General features: G+C 42.2%; 1 protein-coding gene across 1 annotated transcript in view; it reads left to right on the top strand.

The window, feature by feature from the left end:
* The window catches only part of jakmip3 (Janus kinase and microtubule interacting protein 3), a 240,099-nt gene extending 226,793 nt beyond the window's left edge, over positions 1 to 13,306 (top strand). Inside the window, exons 24-25 of the mRNA XM_055646660.1 lie at positions 9,834 to 9,911; positions 11,076 to 13,306. The gene's annotated coding sequence lies outside the window, so the exon portion shown is untranslated. The remainder of the gene's footprint in view (positions 1 to 9,833; positions 9,912 to 11,075) is intronic.
* Positions 13,307 to 13,529: the final 223 nt, after the last annotated feature.

Below are 13,529 nucleotides of genomic sequence, written 5' to 3'. Positions count from 1 at the left end.
ATTTTCTATGTGAGTGACTGACCCCTCCCTATGATAGTGTGATTCTTTGATCCGCTGTACCTTGACCAGAAGAATCATCAACAGTGAACTACCAGCAAAAGAAGAAGGGTGAAACCTTAGCAAAGTGCACTTTTGTTTACAAGATAACGAATATGGCAAAAGTGTCAAAATGTACCTGAGGCAATGTCTACAATTAAAATATCTAAATCCAATTTAGTTGCAGAAAGCTATGGTCAAGGCTCTTGTCCTAACTAATGATTATCCAGCTGCAATAAGTGTTACATTTCATTGGCTTACCAGCATCTTTATAGTACAATCATTTTTTATTAAAACAGAATTTTTATGTTACAAATTGAACTTCATTTAAATATTTATACAGGATTAGTGAATAAGAATGGTGGATTAACAGTTATCTAATTTATTAATCAAGGCAAGTTGTTGATTTTTTATATTAAGCATTAAAATGAATCAAGTTAAAGTGGTTTTTAATTAAGCCTTTACTCCTTGCATTGTTGCACTAACTCCAATTAAAATGTTGCTTTTTCTGATCAGCCACTTGCAAATTCCTGATCTAAGTTCAGCTCTGTAATAGTAATATTTTGCCTGGCCCCATGTTGTTTACAAAAAAGACTCAGGCAGGAGGATGTGTTACGCACATATGGGACCCCTCTTGACCTTGATTACCAGTTCTGTGGGAAAGGGGTCAGTATATACGTCAATTGGATTCAGCTGATTCAAACAACCTGCATTTGTATGATACAAGCACTTGTGTATGACATGGCTAGGCTAAGTGAAGGAAGAAACACAAAACGATCATCCAATTTAACCAATAGGTAGGTGGTAGAAACAAGGAATCAATAGAACTATGACTGATTAGACTTCCCGGAGTGTTCTTCAGTAGTTGGCTCATGGATATTTGCATCAAAGCTGTCAATTGCATGCTAGTGTTCTGGAATTAAATTCAGAAGACCTCACTTGGTTCACCATTAATATGCAAAGTCAGGAGTGTGGAAGTGCCTTGAATTCAATCTTGGGAAAGTACTACTCGTACCTCTGTTATGTGCAGTGGAGCCAAACGAGTAAAAATAAAACAAGGTCCTTGTGTGTGTGCACTGGAAATTATTACCACTGGCTTTATGCAATATTGAGCTAATGAAGCAGTGATAACACTTCTGAGTTGCTGCAATCAAATTGTAGCTCTTACACTACTCTCATAGGAAACATTACTTCAATGCTACATCAAGCCCAGTTTGAAACGTGTTCTATGCTTGTTAAATTAAAGCAGCAATTTATTTGCATGTTTTGGTTCTGCTTGCATTTGCATAACATTGACATTTTATTGCCGAGCCTATGAAAGCCACACAACTTGTCATGGTTTTAAAGATTTGCAGCCCCCAATTTATTACATCTACTGCTTGTTGCAAATCGCTTTCTGCGGCTGGCACGCGAGTCCTGGAATAATGGAACCCAAGTGTCAAACATGGTCGAACAAAATCTCATGCACGGTTGCTGATTTTGATTCACGTTCAATGACTTCTTGTTGAACATGCCTATATTACCATGTGCAGGGGACAAGTTAAAGCGGTTTTTAATTAAGCAATACCTCTAAGGGCAGTAACATGGAGAAAAAGCTACAACTTACTTTGGAATGGAAATCAAAACAAAAACAGGCAGATACTGTAAATCTGAAATAAAAGCCTTCATCTTCAGTAGAGATGGAAATATAAAATGTAGATTTGGCCAGGGTTCTAAATTTAACAGTCTGTCTTCAGAATAATGTAGTACAGGTGCACAACCTTTTATCCGAAAGCCTTGGGACCAGACACTTGTCGGATTTCGGACATTTTCGGATTTCAGAATGGAAGATTTTTAGCGTAGATTAGGTAGGTAGCGCGGGCGGCTTGAAAAGTCTGGAGCTGCTGCCTCCTCCCCGGTGACCGGGAGAATCATTGCATAAATGTTAGTCAGTTAGTTTGGAGGGATTTTATGTGGTGGTGGTGGAGTCGGGGTGAAGGGGGAAACTTTAATTCTTAGTCCCCTACCTGGTCGGCGACTCCCAACCTCGCGGAGCTGGGGGCTCCGTCCGGCCGCGGGCGGCGCCGGTTGTAGCTCCGACCCCGGCAACTCTACCCCTGGCTGCGAGGCGCTCCAAAATCCAGCGCGGCCCGCGGTCGGACGTCCCAGCTCCGAGAATGTCGGGAGTCGGCGGCGTCGCGCTGGGATACCAGCGGGGAGCGGGCAATGCCTTACCGGGTCGCCGTGCGGCAAGCTCCGGAACGCTGTGGCCGCCGACACACGACGGAGCGTCGCTGGATTTGGAGCCGTGGAGCTGGGGGCTCCGTCCGGCCGCGGGCGGCGCCGGTTGGAGCTCCGACCCCGGCAACTCTACCCCTGGCTGCGCGGCTCCAAATCCAGCGACGCTCCGCGATGTTGTGTGTCGGTGGCCACAGCGCTCCGGAGCTTGCCGCACGGCGACCCGGTAAGGCATTGCCCGCTCCCCGCTGGTATCCCAGCGCGACGCCGCCGACTCCCGACATTCGCGGAGCTGGGGCGTCCGGCCGCGGGCCGCGCTGGATTTGGAGCGCCTCGCAGCCAGGGGTAGAGTTGCCGGGGTCGGAGCTACAACCGGCATCGCCCGCAGCCCCACCGGCCACAGCGCTGCGGAGCTTACTGCACGGCGACCCGGTAATGCATTGACCGCTCCCCGCCTCTCCGACCAGGTAGGGGACTAAGAATTAAAGTTTACCCCTTCACCCCCCTTCACATAAAAGCCCTCCAAACTAACTGACTAACATTTAAGCAATGATTTACAGATGTTTAAGCGTCTCCCGGTCTCCAGGGAGGAGGCAGCCGCTACAGTAGTACAGACCTGGGTTGACCGTGGGTCGTTTTGGGTCAAGTTTGGCGCCAAACGCGAGCTTTGGTGCGCAGACGACATCTGGAAAAAATGGCCGGTTTTCGGAGCTTTTCGGTTTCTGGAACACCGGATAAAAGGTTGTGCACCTGTATGCTGTTAAGTGAGGTGAAAGAATAGCAACAAACCAACAGAACTGCAGTTTAATTGTCTGGGCTAGATTCTGAGCATGGTTATGACCATGAGAAATGTGAAGAGAACAGAGAAGTCTGAATAAGGATCTCAACCGAAAACGTCACCTATTCCTTCTCTCCAGAGATGTTGCCTATCCGGCTGAGTTCCCCCAGCATTTTGTCTATCTTTGGTTTAAACCAGTCCGTTCCTACACGTTATGATAGTGAGGTTCTATAAGGTTATATTGGCTATGGCTGGCACCTGAGTTCTGGAATATTTGTTGGGGAAAAGTCATTGTTCGAGTCATTGACATCCACAAAAATCCAGTTTTCATTGGTGGTCAGATGGGTAGATGAAAAGGAGGAGTGTCCACATATCTCAAACATCATGGAGCAGAAAGTCATGAGGCTTGGTAGGTGGTGGCAAAGTGTTGTTGGGGGAAGGGGAGGCAGAATGAGAAAGAGCCAGAAATATCACAAGATCAGATGGACATGTCACTGAAACTGAGTAATATGTTGAAATATGTTGAAATATGCAAGATAGGGGATGGAATGGGATGGCAGTGGCTAGTGGCAGCGGGACAAGGGACATGCACAAAGGATAAAAAACAAAGACTTTTGTCCTACAGAAGCACCAGTTGAGATCCATGATATTGGAACCATTGGCCTTCTTCACATTTCTCATATTCCAGAACCAGGGGCCACAGTTTCCAGAACCATTTTAACAAAGAGGTTGCCTTCCTGAATCTAAAAAGGATTCCACATATTTTAATTGGTGTAAAGTTGGGAATAGTGGATGAGCAAAGGGATGTCAAGATTAAGAGAATCTTTCTGGCTAAACACAGGTGGCACAGCGGTAGAGTTGCTGTTTATCGCGCCAGGGACCTGGGTGCGATCCTGACTACGGATGCTGTCTTTACAGAGTTTGTATGTTCTCCCCATGATCTGCGTGGGTTTACCTCTGGGTGCTCTGGTTTCCGCCTACACTCCAAAGACATATAGGTTTGTAGGTTAATTGGCTTGGTAAAATTGTAAATTGTCCCTAGTGTGTGTCAGGGAGTGTTGGTGTGCCGGGATCACTGGTCGGCGCGGACTCGATGGGCCGAAGGGCCTGTTTCCAGGCTGTATCTCTAAACTAAACTAAACCAGGGGCCACAGTTTATGAATAAGTAGTAAGCCATTTAGAAGGGAGACGAGGAAACACATTTTCTCACAGACAGTGGTGAGTCTGTGGAATTCTCTGCCTCAGAGGGCGGTGGAGGCAGGTTCTCTTGATGCTTTCAAGAGAGAGCTAGATGGGGCTCTTAAAAATAGCAGAGTCAGGGGATATGGGGAGAAGGCAGGAACAGGGTACTGATTGGGGTTGATCAGACATGATCACATTGAATGACGGTGCTGGCTCGAAGGGTCGAATGGCCTACTCCTGCACCTATTGTCTATTGTCTATTGTCTATTGGCCCGAGAATGCCCAATGACTGTCACTATTGGGAAACTATGGGCCAATACACTTTGCTGTCCAAACAAATTGGGTCAGGCGCCCAAGAGGGATTTGTACTGGGATGTGCCCAGTCAAATTTCCCAAATAAAGCAAAATGACCAAGAAATGGGCATCATCACAGTTCTCCCTGGATAATGTCAATAAGTCAATTTTCATTCATACGACATTGAAGAAAATAATGTGAAATTATTTAACTTGTTTCTACAGTACCTACTTCACTGAGAGGATGGAAATCTTATTTCTATTTTCTGCATAAGGAGAATTATATTAATCATAATGATATACATTATTAGGACACAGAACCGTATACCACAGGAACAGTATCTGTGGCCCACAATGTCCCTGCCGAACACAATGCCAGGTTAAACTAATCTCTGTCAGTAAGTGACCAATATCCCTCCATTCCTTGTATATCCATTAGCCCATCAAAATGCCTCATAAATGCCACTATCATTTCTGCTTCCATCACCACCTCTGGCAACGTATTCCAGGCACCCGCCATTCTCTGTGTAAATTGGGGTTTTTTCTGCACATCTTTAACCTTTATGCCTTTCAGTTTAAAGCTATGCAATCTTGTCTTTGAAAAATCCCACCCTGGGAAAAAAAGATTCTGACTATCTTCCCTGCCTTTGCCACTCAAAGTCTTATATACTTTTATCAGGTCTAACCTAACATACTTTGATGTGCTTGAAATAGGTATGTGTGGTCCTGAGGGTTGCGTTCAACTAATCCATGTGGCAGAATTTTTAACAGGAATATTCTGGACAATTGCCTCAAGGAAACTGGCCAGGTTGCTGCTTTAGATTCCAGACCAAACCTACACTGGTGCAAATATAGTTTGGTACTGATTTGAACAAACGGAACTCATCTCGAGTTTATATATTGATGTGATTCCAAAATTTACGGATAAAATCTTCTGGAGGAAGATGAAAGTTATGTCGAAATCAGATCTCAATTTTAAAGAAACACATTTGGCCAGAATTTCCCATTTCTGTGTTCTCTGTGCTGCAATTATTCTCCAATCATGTTACGCCAGATTCCGCGAGTGGAAAATCAAAGCAATTTATTTTTTTGTTATAAAGAAAAACATATATGAACCAATGATTTTACATTGTCATAGTTAAGAGTGGCCATATTCAGAGGTATGGAGCCATAATTTTGGTTAGAAGACTTGAGATAATAGTATCATGACAATCAGTTCAGTATCTATTTCATATGTTTAATCTATAAATAGCTTTTTTGAGCTCTGCTCTTAAATTCATGAATTACGGAATGAACTGTTATCTAGCTCCCTTGAAGAGTTCATACAGCTTCACCAGTTGTTTTTTGTTACTCCATCTACTAAGTGAATTCCAATCTGTTTAACAGACTTGGTATGACACCTATCTCTGGCTAATGTAGACTTGATCTACAGATGTAGTAGATCTTGCTACTGGTGAGCGAAGATTAGATGGAAATTTAGACACAAAATGCTGGAGTAACTCAGCGGGACAGGCAGCATCTCTGGAGAGAAGGAATGGGTGACATTTTGGGTCGAGACCCTTCTTCAAACGTCACCCATTCCTTCTCTCCAGAGATGCTGTCTGACCCGCTGAGTTACTCTAGCTTTTTGTGCCTATCTTTGGTTAAAACCAGGATCTGCTGTTCCTTCTTAAGGGGCTGCGGAAACCTAATCCGCGAGTTCTGACGAGTTTGTCATCGACTCATACTTGCAACATGGTCGACACAAGGTCCTAGGAGGTCTTTGTAACTCTCCATGCTCAAGAGTAGTCCCCAGCTATGTCGCGACGTATTTTTCAACATGCTGAAAAATATGAAATAGATACTGAACTGATTGTCATGATACTATTATTTCAAGAGTAAAAAAAGGTCGCCATGGAAAAAAATCTATATTTATTTTACTCGTGGGTTTAGTCGAAATAGGTTGTAGTAGGTCAGCATGTTATTCGTAGGTAATCGAGGGTAGTCGAAGGTAATCAAAGATAGTCGAAGGTAGTTGTAGATAGTCTTCAACATAGTCGAAGGGAGGTTGAAGGAGATCATATAACCATATAACAATTACAGCATGGAAACAGGCCATATCGACCCTTCTAGTCCGTGCCGAACACATAATCTCCCCTAGTCCCATATACCTGCGCTCAGACCATAACCCTCCATTCCCTTCCCATCCATATAACTATCCAATTTATTTTTAAATGATAAAAACGAACCTGCCTCCACCACCTTCACTGGAAGCTCATTCCACACAGCTACCCCTCTCTGAGTAAAGAAGTTTCCCCTCATGTTACCCCTAAACTTCAGTCCCTTAATTCTCATGTCATGTCCCCTTGTTTGAATCTTCCCTACTCTCAGTGGGAAAAGCTTTTCCCACGTCAACTCTGTCTATCCCTCTCATCATTTTAAAAACCTCTATCAAGTCCCCCCTTAACCTTCTGCGCTCCAAAGAATAAAGCCCTAACTTGTTCAACCTTTCTTGTTCAATCTGTAACTTAGTTGCTGAAACCCAGGCAACATTCTAGTAAATCTCCTCTGTACTCTCTCTATTTTGTTGACATCCTTCCTATAATTAGGCGACCAAAATTGTACACCATACTCCAGAATTGGCCTCACCAATGCCTTGTACAATTTTAACATTACATCCCAACTTCTATACTCAATGCTCTGATTTATAAAGGCCAGCACACCAAAAGCTTTCTTTACCACCCTATCTACATGAGATTCCACTTTCAGGGAACTGTGCAGTTATTCCCAGATCCCTCTGTTCACCTACATTCTTCAATTCCCTACCATTTACCATGTACGTCCTATTTTGATTTGTCCTGCAAAGATGTAGCACCTCACACTTATCAGCATTAAACTCCATCTGCCATCTTTCAGCCCACTCTTCCAACTGGCATAAATCTCTCTGTAGACTTTGAAACTCTACTTCATTACCCGCAACCCCACCCATCTTAGTATCATCTGCATACTTACTAATCCAATTTACCACACCATCATCCAGATCATTGATGTACATGACAAACAACAGTGGACCCAACACAGTTCCCTGTGGCACCCCACTCGTCACTGGCCTCCAACCTGACAAACAACCATCCACCATTACTCTCTGGCATCTCCCATTCAGCCACTGTTGAATCCATCTTGCTACTCCACCATTAATACCCAACCATTTGAACCTTCTGAACCATTGAACCCAACCATCGAGATCGAAAGAGGTCGTCTTCACTCTCCACTATTCGGTGTCCAATTTTCCCGAAGCTAGTCTTCAACGTAGTCGAAGGAGATCTTCAACATAGTCGAAGGAGGTCTTCAACATGGTACTTTTTCAAACTTTCCTAAACTCTTCTAAACTCGCCAATTAGGTCGCTGCAGTGGAACAGCCCCTTTACACATTAGAAGGAAATTTGATCCACGTATGAATTTTGCTGCTGACTCACTTTAAGGGAGACCAGCATTGATCGGGGCAGATAATACCAGCATTCAGCTCTTTTAATGCATTTCCATTTTATATACACTGTTATTTTAGAACATGCATTTCAGGTGATATGAACAGACAAACATACAGATGTAGAGCAGGGATTGGACACAGGGATTTGCCAGCGGCACAGTGGCACAGCACTAGAGTTGCTGCCTTACAGCAACTACAGTGCCAGAGACCGGGGTTTGATCCCGACTACGGGTGCTGTCTGTACGGAGTTTGTACGTTCTCCCCGTGATTTGCATGAATTTTCTCCGAGATCTTTGGTTTCCTCCCACACTCCAAAGACGTACAGGTTTCTTGGTTAATTGGTTTGGTTTGAATGTAAAATTGTCCCTAGAGTGTGTAGGATAGTGTTATTGTGCAGGGAACGCTGGTCAGTGTGGCCATGGTGGGCCGAAGGGCATGTTTCTGCTCTGTATCTCTAAACTAAACTTAGCCCCTCACATCTGCAGAGTCATTGATAAGATCATGGGTGGCCTGAACAACCTCAACTCTGCAATCCTATCTTCCAGCAGTAACCTTTCATTCCTTTCCTTATCAAGAATCTATCTTCCTCTAACTTAACAATATTCAGCACCTCTGCTTCTATCACCCTTTGAGGAAGAGAATTCAAAAGACTCACTGTCCTTTGAGAGGGAGAATTAAAAGTCAATCTTCCCTGATGTCAGTGGTTGAAACCTTATTTTGAACCATTGGCCGCTAGTTCTGGATTCTTCAACACGAGGAAGCATCCTCTCCATATCGATCCTGGCAGGACCCATTGGGATAGTAGATAGAAACAAGATGCTGGAGTAACTCAGCGGGACAGGCAGCATCCCTGGAGAGAAGGAATGGATGATGTTTCGGGTCGAGACCCTTCTTGAATGAATGAATGAATAAGTTTATTGGCCAAGTATGTACACATACAAGGAATTTGCCTTGGTGCTCTGCTCGCAAGTAACAACACGACATACAGTAAACAATTAAGAATAAAACATAAAACATTAAGAATAAAAATTATAGTTTAAACATGTGAATTAAATAAAATACCAGAGCAAAAGCAGGCTACAGACTATTGGTAATTGAGTAGAATTACTGCTCATATTTTATGTCTGTTTTTATGTCTGACTGTGGCGGCTTTCACAGTCCGGAGTTGCCTTCCAGAGGGAAGCGCTTCAAAGAGTTTGTGGCCAGGTTGTGAGGGGTCAGAAATGATCTTACCCGCTCGCTTCCTGGCCCTTGCAGTGTACAGTTCGTCAATGGAGGGAAGGTTGCAGCCAATAACCTTCTCGGCTGCAGCCTCCTGGATGTCGTTCTTGGTGGCTGAGCCAAACCAGACCATGATGGAGAAGGTGAGGACAGGCTCCTGTGGAGTAGATGGTGGCCTCCCATTTAAGGTCCTTGGAAATGATGCTTCCAAGGAACTTAAAGGACTCCACAGATGTGACTGTGGTGTTGTTGAAGGTGAGTGGGGTGAGGGGAGAGGAAGCTCTCCTAAAGTCTACAATCAATTCCACTGTCTTAAGAGCATTGAGCTCCAGGTTGTTGCGATGGCACCAGGATTTCTTCGAGGATAAGAGCAACGTGTATGTGTAAGCTGGACAAAGCTGGATAACGGCAGTAGGGGGAGGTCTGGGGGGGAGGAGGGGACTAACAACTCATGCCTTCAAGGTCGGATGCAAGAGTCGCTCCCATAGGGCATGAAAGTTGAACAACCAGAGATGACAGGGCAGCTTACTGGTAGTGGTAATGGCATTTCTCCACACCAAACATTGATCTATTTGAGGACAGAACAATGTGTATGTGTAAGTTAAACAAAGTTTACCTATGAGTTCCTTCTTATTTCAGGATGAATTTCCCTTCAATACGGGCAGAAACTGCTGGAACTACTCATCATGTCAAGTAGCATCTGGGGAAACAAAAACAGTAAGTGTTTTTTGGCCTAAAACATATCTCTGTTTCTCTTTCCACAGACGCCGCTAAGTTTATCTGGCATTTTTGTTTCACATTTTCAGCAGCCATGTTTTTTTTGTTCATTGCCCTAAATATAGGTCTTTTTAGATAATAATATCTTACCGAAGTTTCAGAAGTGTTGATGAAGGGCTACACACAGTGGTGCTTATTATATATCACCTCTCAACAAATATCTTGCAGATGAAATAAAAAATTAAGGAAACAAAAGTTGCATTTGTTTTTATTGCAGGAGAGGTGTGAACAAAAGTAGAGACCACTTGCTTCAGTTACACAGGGCCCTTCCTGTCCCACTGTACGAGGTAAATCAAGAGTTCTCCCGAGTTTTCCCCTGATTCGAACTCGGAGAACGTCCATAGCGGGTCCGTAGGAGTGCGTGAATGTCCTGTTGCGGCTCGTACGAGTAACGGCAGGTACTCGGGAAATCCGGTAAATTCGTGGGTTTTTTCAACACTGAAAAATGTCCACAAGTAAAAAAATACTTGTGATGAAAAAAATTGTTACTTTTTACTCGTACGAGCAGCTACGAGACATCTACGAACTCCTACGGACCCGCTACAGGCATTCTCAGAGTTCGAATCAGGGGAAAACTCGGGAGAACTCTTGAATTACCTCATACAGTGGGAAAGGCTTAAGGCTGCATCTGAGTTATTGTTGCTGAACTAGTATTTTAAACTGTAGGGAGATGTCAGAGATGGTCCAAGTGAATTTGAGTGTAGGATGGAAATTGGTAATAAAGTTAATGAAGTCAGTGAGTTCTGCATGGGTGCAGGAGGTCGCACTATTGCAGTCATCTGGGGTATTGTTTACGGGTCTAACCTCCCTGTTTTGGGAAGTATATTGTTGCCAAAAGTGCAGCGAAGGTTCATCATCATTGATTCCTTTGATCGTGGTGGTGGAGCAGGGGGGCAAGAGTAGTTATATGAAGAGAAATTACTTCAGAAGATTGAAGGGTGATCTCAACATATACAATAATTTCTGAAAGTGAATATGTTTGCAATAATCAAACTGTTAATTGATATTTAATACTTGCTTGTATGTATTTTAAATGATCGTTTTAGTTTACGTTTTTGTCTTAAAAAATGGATAAACATTATGTTATTTGTTACTCTTTTTCAGCGGGAACAGAATATATCGCTGTTTTCAGCCTTATTTCTGAAGACACACAAAAACTGTATGAATCAACTCTATTATTAGTAGAATGCAGAGGGGCAAGATCCAGGCCATTATTTCGCAAGCCGTACTGACCCCTTACATTCCATACAATTTCCCTGCTTACTTCAAATTACTGTTATTTCCCTTGATATGCCTTTGCTACACCAGGGTCCAATACATGCATGAACTGATCTGCCAACAAAGATACGTGCATTCTTCCCGATGAATATCAGAAATATTCTAGTTTTTATATTTAATCATTGCAAAGAAGCCACAAATTACCATTAATTGTAAATTGAAAGATCACTATTAAAAACAAAAAGAAGAAAATCAGTACATTCTCATACGATTCACAGAAAAGATGCATATTATTGAAACATTTTTATATACTAAATAATGTCATAATTTATGATGTCAAAAAGATTTCACCTCTTTTGTCAGTTGTTTACAAATGTCTAAAAATATATGGTTGTGTGTTGGAAGAAACCAATGTAATGAAAGAGAGCGTTTGGCTATTAAATTCAGAAATTATAAGCAGCCATTTTGTTCAAATGCCTTGACTTAAAACGAGACCACAGAAAGGAAATGGCAAAGGAAGACCACTCCTCTGAAACCACACAGTTGATCAAGGCATTCTGTGTCGCCAATAAAATTGGATGACATTTGGATTATGTAAACAAACCACTGTGGATAAATCAGTGACAAGCTGACTTGGTGAAAAGGTTTTATCAGGCCATGCTTATGCATGTTGTATATATGTGTGTGGCAGTTTGTCAGAGTAGTCACTTATGCAACAAAAATGATAGCTGTTCACAATAGGAAAGTTTCGACAACAAATGTACAGGAGAAACCAATAGAGCATGAGATGGTTTTCAGTGATAGACAGATTTGAGTTTTTTTTAATTATTTCTCTGTACAAAAGCAAAATGTATTGTGTACAAAAAAAAAAGTGTAGTGGAATTCACTTTTAATACACTTTGTAAAGAATTGTCTGTCATTTTATTGAGTTTTGTTTTCACCATTTGAATTGTCTAAACTAAACTCCATTTAAATATTGATCCAAGTTTCAAACTATTGAAACATAGGAGGATGGGGGGAGATCATACAGAGGTGTATAAAATCATGGGAGGAATAGATCGGGTAGATGCACAGTGCTTCTTGCCCAGAGTAGTTGAATCGAGGACCAGAGGACCAGAGGACATAGGTTTATGGTGAAGGGGAAAAGATTTAATAGGAATCTGTGGGGAAATGTTTTCACACAAAGGGTAGTGGGTGTATGGGACAAGCTGCCAGATGAGGTAGTTAAGGCAGGGACTATCCCAACTTTTAAGAAACAGTTAGACAGGTACATGGATAGGACAGGTTTGGAGGGATATGGACCAAACATGGGTAGGTGGGACTAGTGGAGCTGGGACATGTTGGTCTGTATGGGCAAGTTGAGTCGAAGGGCCTGTTTCCACACTGTATCATTCTATGACTCTATTAAATGATACCCACTAAATGTTTTCCACTAAACATTTGTTTGTTATATGGATTAAGCGATTAAAAGTTCATTCAAAATAAGGAAATATACCCAGTATTATGAAGCCTTCAGAGAACTCCAGAGTGCCTTACCTGGCTTGTTAACAAAAAAAATCAAGAACTTTTAAAGAGGTGCATTTTTAATAAAGCTTTTGCTGTGGTGTAGCAAAGCGAGGCAAATGTAACACTTATTAGTTTGGGTATTTGAAAACCAATTAAGTCCAACACTTTAATGATGTCAACATTAAAATATTGTTATGTTTCAGCACTAATTTTATTTGCATGATGAATGGATTTAGTTTAGACTCAGGAAATCATGCTGTGAATATGTGTAATGAATCAGAAAATCTTGACTTCTTGTACATATTTATATTGTAACATTATTCAGAAATATGACTTATGAAGATAGTGCCACTTGTGGCCATTAGGCCATTGGTCTCCAATTCATGTGCTCAGTAAGGTATTCTCTGTATACTCATATCTTAGATATTTATTATTTTGTTTCTGTACTAAAACAGTAATTTGCTGTCCCAAAGTAAGCACTATATGTTGATCAGCTACAAATTTTACACATATTTTTGTATTGTGATTCATGTATATTAGCAGATCTTTCTATCCATTTGTAAAATACATATATTATTGTAACTTTTTAAATAAAAAATATTGTTTTAAACCTTCATGAGTAGAACAGGTTGCATTTTTGTTTGGTTCCTTCCTTACTTATGACTATCCTGTCTCACAATCCTGAATTTTCACCAGTCTATGTATTTCAAATTATGGATTGAATTTGCTGATCTTGCACAGAACAGGACCCATTCAGATCATAGTTTGGTGCCAGTGCATCACCTGCAAGCCCTATCACAGGGGGGGGGGGGGGGGGGGGGGGGGGGGGCATGA

This window comes from Leucoraja erinacea, chromosome 15 (assembly GCF_028641065.1).
Source record: "Leucoraja erinacea ecotype New England chromosome 15, Leri_hhj_1, whole genome shotgun sequence".
Taxonomy (NCBI): Eukaryota; Metazoa; Chordata; class Chondrichthyes; order Rajiformes; family Rajidae; genus Leucoraja; species Leucoraja erinaceus.
Note: the sequence above shows the minus strand (reverse complement) of the source record. Positions and strands in the feature narration are given on the sequence as shown.